This window comes from Pipra filicauda, unplaced genomic scaffold (assembly GCF_003945595.2).
Source record: "Pipra filicauda isolate LSUMZ 115617 unplaced genomic scaffold, ASM394559v2 scaffold838_size68676_pilon, whole genome shotgun sequence".
Classification (NCBI taxonomy): Eukaryota; Metazoa; Chordata; class Aves; order Passeriformes; family Pipridae; genus Pipra; species Pipra filicauda.
The window spans coordinates 14,715-21,248 of record NW_024105018.1 but is presented as its reverse complement, the minus strand read 5'-3'; the positions used below and the strand labels follow the sequence as shown (position 1 = coordinate 21,248).

The following is a 6,534-nucleotide window of genomic DNA, read 5'->3' as shown; positions in this document are numbered from 1 at the left end:
TGTGCCCCTCAGTGCCAGCCCCTCTGCCCAGCCCAGCCCAGAGTCCTGGCCCAGGGACAGAGCAGCCTGTCCCCAGGGGGGCTGCAGAGAGAGGTTTCTCTGTGTCAGGGATTCCTCTCTGCAGGCCCAGAAATGCTGCCTTGCTCTTCTCCAGGGACATCCCTTTGCCCAGGTCAGTGTGTCCAGGCTGCCTTGGCCAGTTGCAGATCCCAGCCTGGGATCCCTGCAGGGCCCTGAGCTGGAGGTGCTGCTCTGCACAGGGAGGGGCTGTGGCACCCTGGGCTGACCCTGCACTGGCCATGCTGGTCAGGGTGGGGAGCAGACCCAGCAGGATGGGGATCTCTCCTCTCCACCCTCTGCCATAGTCCTGGAAGGCTCAGTAGCCAAGAACAAGGCTGGGCAGGACCATGGGCTGTTTCCAATGGCACAAAGGGCAGGACAGGGCTCCACTCCATGCAGCCTATGAGCTGGAGAGTTCTTCAGGACACTGTCCTGGAAAGCCCACCCCTGGCTCTGGTACAGCCCCCCCTGAACTGGGGAGGCACAAGGGGAGTTCACTGCAGGTGAGACGAGTCACTCACCAGAGTCCTTTCTCTGTTCCTACTGTGTCCCCTGGGGTTGCAGAACTCTCCTTTACCAGTTCACAGGCAGATTTAGGACTTGATCTCTGGTAACTCCACCCTGGGCAGGATTCTGCTCCAGGGCTCCATTCCCTGCTGACTGGATGGGACGGGCTGTCCCTGCAGATCCTCTGTGCTCTCCTGCACTTCCTGAGTTCCTACAGACAAGTCCTCACCTGCCATCAGAGCCCTCCCAAGCTGCAGAGCCCCAGGCAGGTGACTTGGAGATCATTTGTCACCTCCATTGGCCATTGGCTACCAACACACAACATCTGAACCAGCCCTCAGTCCCTGCAGTCCCAGTGGGTCCCTGACCTCACTGCACTGTCTCCATGAGAAACAAGCAAAGCAATGAGACTTTTGAGAGTCTATTCCTTGGACTTCTTCTCGATATCTGTGTTGGGAAAAGACCTCAGCCTTGAGGAAGTGCCTGGAGGGGAACCCCTTTGCTGCTGGAACTGCTGTTGTGGAGCCCAGCCCTGTCCCAGCAGTGCCCAGGGCCTGTCCCTGCCTGTGCTCACAGGGCTGACCCACAGCAGGACAGTGACTGAGCTGCCAGAGCACTCAGGCCTTGGGCACGGACAGGAAAGGAGAGGGTGGGAGTGCAAAGAGAGCAGCTCTGAACAGACCCAGTGCTGGGGCTCCCTGGCAGTGCTGGGACTCTTTTTCCCTCCAGATCTGCAAACATGGAAATGCCCTCCAGCTTCAGGGGAGGTCTTGGAGAAAAGATCAGGGAAAAAATTTGTGTCCTTTCTTACACTCGGAGATTGTCATTCCTCATGTACAAACTAACACAGGGAGAATGTTTTACAAATACCTTGCTGCACAAGCTTTTATTTTGCTTAAATGCACACAGAGCATGATTCCTGATTAGTACATTTTGTGGGTGAAAAAAAAGAGGTAGAGAGTGAATTATATGCGATGAAGTAAAATTTCAGTGTTATTAACATTAACAGACGAACAAAAAAGAAAAGCTCCCCAACACTATCAAAAGCTTTAGAAGGCAGACTGGGCCCAAAATGTGTTCCACAATGAGTGTTCTGCAGAAGAAAAGATGCAGTTTATTGCTTCTCAAAAAACACGTAGACATCATTTTTCCTACTGCATCCTTGAGCTCCTGGTTTCTGAGGCTGTAGATGAGGGGGTTCAGTGATGGAGGCACCACCGAGTACAGAACTGAAACAATAAGATCCAGGGATGGTGAGGAGATGGAGGGGGGCTTCAGGTAGGCAAAGGCGCCAGTGCTAAAGAACAGGGAGACCACGGCCAGGTGAGGGAGACATGTGGAAAAGGCTTTGTGCCTTCCCTGCTGAGAGGGGATCCTCAGCACAGCCCTGAAGATCTGCACATAGGAGAAAACAATGAAAACAAAGCACATCAAAAACAGAAAAGCACTAACTACCATGAGCCCAATTTCCCTGCGGTAGCCTGAGTGTGAGCAGGAGAGCTTGAGGATGTGTGGGATTTCACAGAAGAACTGGCCCAGGGCATTGCCCTGGCACAGGGGCAGGGAAAATGTATTGGCTGTGTGCAGCAGAGCATTGAGAAACCCAGTGGCCCAGGCAGCTGCTGCCATGTGGGCACAAGCTCTGCTGCCCAGGAGGGTCCCGTAGTGCAGGGGTTTGCAGATGGCAACGTAGCGGTCGTAGCACATGATGGTGAGGAGGGAAAACTCTGCTGACATGAAGAAATAAAAGAAAAAGAGCTGTGCAGCACATCCCTTGTAGGAGATGGTTGTGGTGTCCCAGAGGGAGTTGTGCATGGCTTTGGGGACAGTGGTGCAGATGCAGCCCAGGTCTGTGAGGGAGAGGTTGAGCAGGAAGAAGCCCATGGGGGTGTGCAGGTGGTGGTCACAGGCTACGGCGCTGAGGATGAGGCCGTTGGCCAGGAGGGCAGCCAGGGAGATGGCCAGGAAGAGCCAGAAGTGCAGGAGCTGCAGCTCCCTGCTGTCTGCGAACGCCAGGAGGAGGAACTGGGTGAGGGAGCTGCTGTTGGACATTTGCTGCCTCCGGCTATTGTTTTCTGTTGAGGAGAATAAAGGCAGAACTGAATTAGGCCAGGCTCAATCAGCAAAACATCTTACATGTCTCAAAGCAATTCAACATTCAGGGCCTCTTTTCAGGAAGATCCCTCTGCATCCCTCTCCCTGAGCTCTGGGTTTTGCTGGCTGAAGGGGGCACTGAGAGCAGGGACCCTGGAATGGGCTCCCGAGGAATCCTTCTTGCTGTGCAGTGAGAGGCAACTTGGAGCACAGGGTGACCTTCAATTAAATGCACTTGTGATGCATCAAAGTGTTTCCAGAACTGCTGGTCACAGTTTGCCCAAGCACAGAACAGAGGGAGGGGATTTGGGGGACTTGATTTTGTTTGAATTCCACTTGCCAGGAGGAATTTGGATGGTTGAAATTTCTGACATTTCTAATGTGCTCCAAGGGAAATCTTGTGAGTCCTGAGAGGCAAAGGGATGGTCTCTTGGTGCAGAGACAAGAGCTGAACATCTTTCCTGTTCACAGCTGCCCCTGGCTGGCAGCTTAGAGCTAAAGGGGGATCACCCTTAGGAATTCCCTTAAAAAAAGTAACAAGGCACTTCTAGGAGCAGAGGAATCCTGGTTCAAAGAGCACATTGACAGAATGCTTGCCTTTCCTCAGGATGCCTGATTAGGATCTCATCTTTGTCCTCCCAGACTGCCTCACAGAGGGATCATTGCAGCTCCCAAGTATGGCTGCCCAGAGCATTTCCATGGATTTGGCACTGAGGAGTTTTCTCCGTGGGGATCCTGTGCAGCACAGAAATCCTATGGCAGAGCTGTGCCCTTCTGGAGGGCACCTGCAGCCCTGCAGGACACCCAGGCAAACAGCTGAAGACCCTGAAGGTGCCTGGAGGGCACTTGGGCACTTGGCTCCCACAGACACATCCCCACAGCAGCACCCAAAGGGTTTGTGTCTGCACAGGAATCTGCCCCCCCAAACCCCACAGTGGCTCAGAAAAGCCACTGGTGAGAACAAGGAGAGCCCAGGCAGCAGGGGATGGCAGGGAAATGCCACAGTGCTGCTGCCAAGGGAGGAGGGACACAGAGAGACAGCTGGAAATCAGGGGCCTGTCCTTGCCTGGGCTCTGGCTGCTGCAGGGCAATGCACAGCCCAGCCCCCGTGGGCCTGAGGGCACAGGCTCTGCTTAGGCTGGGAAAGGAGCCCAGGCAGGAGCTGCTCAGGGAAGGGGTCTGTGCCACAGGGACAGCAGGGAGGGGCCCCCATCCCCCTGCCCAGCCCTTGTGGCAGCAGCTCCCTCTCCCTGCCTGCCTGTCTCTGGGTGAGGAGCTGTTCCTGCCAGCAGCCCCTGCCTGTGCCCAGCTCAGCTCCCTGCCAGTGCTGCCAGAGCCATCCCCAGCCCAGTGCCCAGGGGCAGCTCTGCCTGGGCAGGGGCTGCAGAGCAGATCCCAGAGCCCCTGCGGTGGCTGGGAAGGGGGAGGTGTTCTGGGGGGATGTGCTTCCTGAGAAGGGCCCCTGGAAATGGAGGAGGTGGAGCTGAAGCTGTGAGGAGCCCTGAGCCTGCAGCTGAAGGGCCCTGCCCAGCCCTGCCCAGCCCTGCCCTGCCCTGAGGGGTCACTCCTTCCACCCACCCCTTCTCCCTGCAGGGCCGTGGCAGCTCCTTGGCCGGGCTGAGAGCTGCCCCTGGCAGGCAGCAGAGTCCCTGCCCCAGCACACAGAGCCCTGGGGGCAGGACCCTGCTCTGCCCCACAGCCCTGGGCACCCCTGGCTGCACCCCCACCTTCCCACCCCACAGCCAGCCCTGGCACAGGGAACCTTCTGGCCCTCTGCCTCTGATGGGGCAGCAGCAAGTCCTGCTCTGCAGCAGCTTCTCCTGCTGCACCCCAGCAAATCCAGCAGAGCCATCCTGACAGCTCCTGCCACTGCTGCCATTTGGCAGCTGGGAGAGGCACTTGCAGGAACTCCCCTGCACTGCTCTGCAGCCACAGCCTGACCGTGGCAAAGGGCTGGCAAGGTTCCTGCCCTGAGCAGCTCTGCCCTGTCCTCCCAGCCCAGGATCCCTTGAACCTCCTGCTCCCTTCTCCTCTCTGCCCTTGCTGCCTGCAGCTCCTGCCCTGCTCTGCCATATGGCCACTGCCCCTGCACTGCAGCAACTGGGAGAGTCCTGCTGAGAGATCCTGGAAGCTGTGGGATGTGCCAGCTTGAGGAGATGCCTCCAGGAAGGGAAGTTGAACTTTCCTACAGCCAGAGAATTCTTCCTTCAAATCCTGGGAAGGTTTCTCCTGTGGTGAGAGCTCAGTCACCTCCCAGCCCAGGCTGCCTCTCATCTCTGTTCCTTCTCTCCTGTGCCCTGGGTGCTGCAGGCAGTGCCCTCAGCCCTGCTGGGCTGTGCAGAAAATCTGCTCACCAGCAGAGCTGCTCTCTTTGAAGCTTTTCTTGGTTTCCAGGAGCTCCCTGTGTGCCAGGAGCCCGGCCCAGCTCAGCAGCACAGCAACAGCCCCAGGCAGCCCTTTCTCTGCCCCTCTGGGCTCCCTCCAGCTGTCCCTGGGGCTCCAGGGGAACCTGCTGGCACACAGCTGAAGGAAATAATGATGTGCCTTCTCTCAGCTGGGCACGGGCACAGACACTTCTTTCAGCACTGTCACAGAGTTAAGTTCAAGAGGCCCCTTTTCACGTCCCATAATTAGACAGGAAACCCAGACAGTGCCCAGGAGGGATCTCCTTCACCTGCCCTGAGGGAAGGGACTCAGCTGAGTCAACAGAGGTGTCTCCTTGTGGCTCTGCAGACCTGGAGCCAGAAGGACACTCAGCTCCCTGCACAACCCCCATGGGCTGGGATTCCTCCTGCCCCACTTCAGTGGGCCCAAAACAGGCCCCTGCAGGTGACTCCTTGTCCCAGCTCCCCTGGGAATGAAGGAAGACCAAAGCCAGGAGTGACCTGCTGGGACACAAAGCCCTGGTTCCTTCTGAGGGGCCAGAGGTGACCGAGATTCCTGCTGGGAACTGCAGGCTCCAATGGAGCAGTTCCTAGGGACAGGGCAGCAGTTGTGGGATCTCCTTGGAGGCTGCTGGGACATTACTTTGGCCAACTGTGGTGGCAGAAGGTGCCCACATGTAGGACAGGGGAACCTGTCACTGTTCCTTCTGTCCAGGGCAGCCCCTAGAGGTGCTCAGGTGACCAAATGCAGTCAGGTGGCACAGGGAGAGAGGTCTCTCCCCTGTTCTTTATCAGGGTATTTTCTACATGTGCTCAGAGTACAATGGCAGTTGTCTCCTGGACATCCCTTCAATGCTGAACCTAATTGAGGGCAGCTGAGCCTGGACTGAACAGCCAAAGAGGGGCCTGTAGTGCCAGGGGAGGTGCCAGGGCTCTGCAGCACAAGTGCAGCAGCTGCCCTGGACAGCACAGGGCCTGTGCAGGAAGCCCGTCCCCATTCCCAGCAGCTGTGGGACAGGCACCACCCAGGGCTCCTCAGACACACTGGGGGCCTTTGGGGCAGGGAGTGAATCCCAGCCCTGCAGGGACACAAAGGCTGTCCCTTCTCTGCCCAGCCCAGGCCGGGCCAGGCACGAGTCCAAATCCCATCAGCCCAGGCTGTCCACACTTGTTCCCTCCCTCTGCTGGCTCTGCTCTCCCCCAGCATTTCAGCAGCATGTGCTGATCTCCTCAGGGATCAGGCCTGGGATTTTCCCCCTGGGCCTGAGTCCCAGCACGTCCCCCCCCAAGGCCATTGTCAGCAAAGCCTCTGCACAGCCCAGCTCTCGGGGCTTTCAGAGCAGCTTTCCCCACTGCAAGTCTGTTCTGACCCCGGTGCCCCCGCTGAGGGGCTGCAGCCAGACAGGCCCCAATGCCCTGCGTGTGGGGCACAGGAGGAGGAGCTGCAGCCCCAAGTCTCTCTTCATTCCACTTGCAGGCAATAACAGCC

General features: G+C 57.7%; 1 pseudogene; it reads right to left on the bottom strand.

Moving 5' to 3' along the window:
- Nucleotides 1-1,616: 1,616 nt before the first annotated feature.
- Nucleotides 1,617-2,619, bottom strand: LOC114002364 (annotated as a pseudogene).
- Between the last annotated feature and the right edge of the window lie 3,915 nt (nucleotides 2,620-6,534).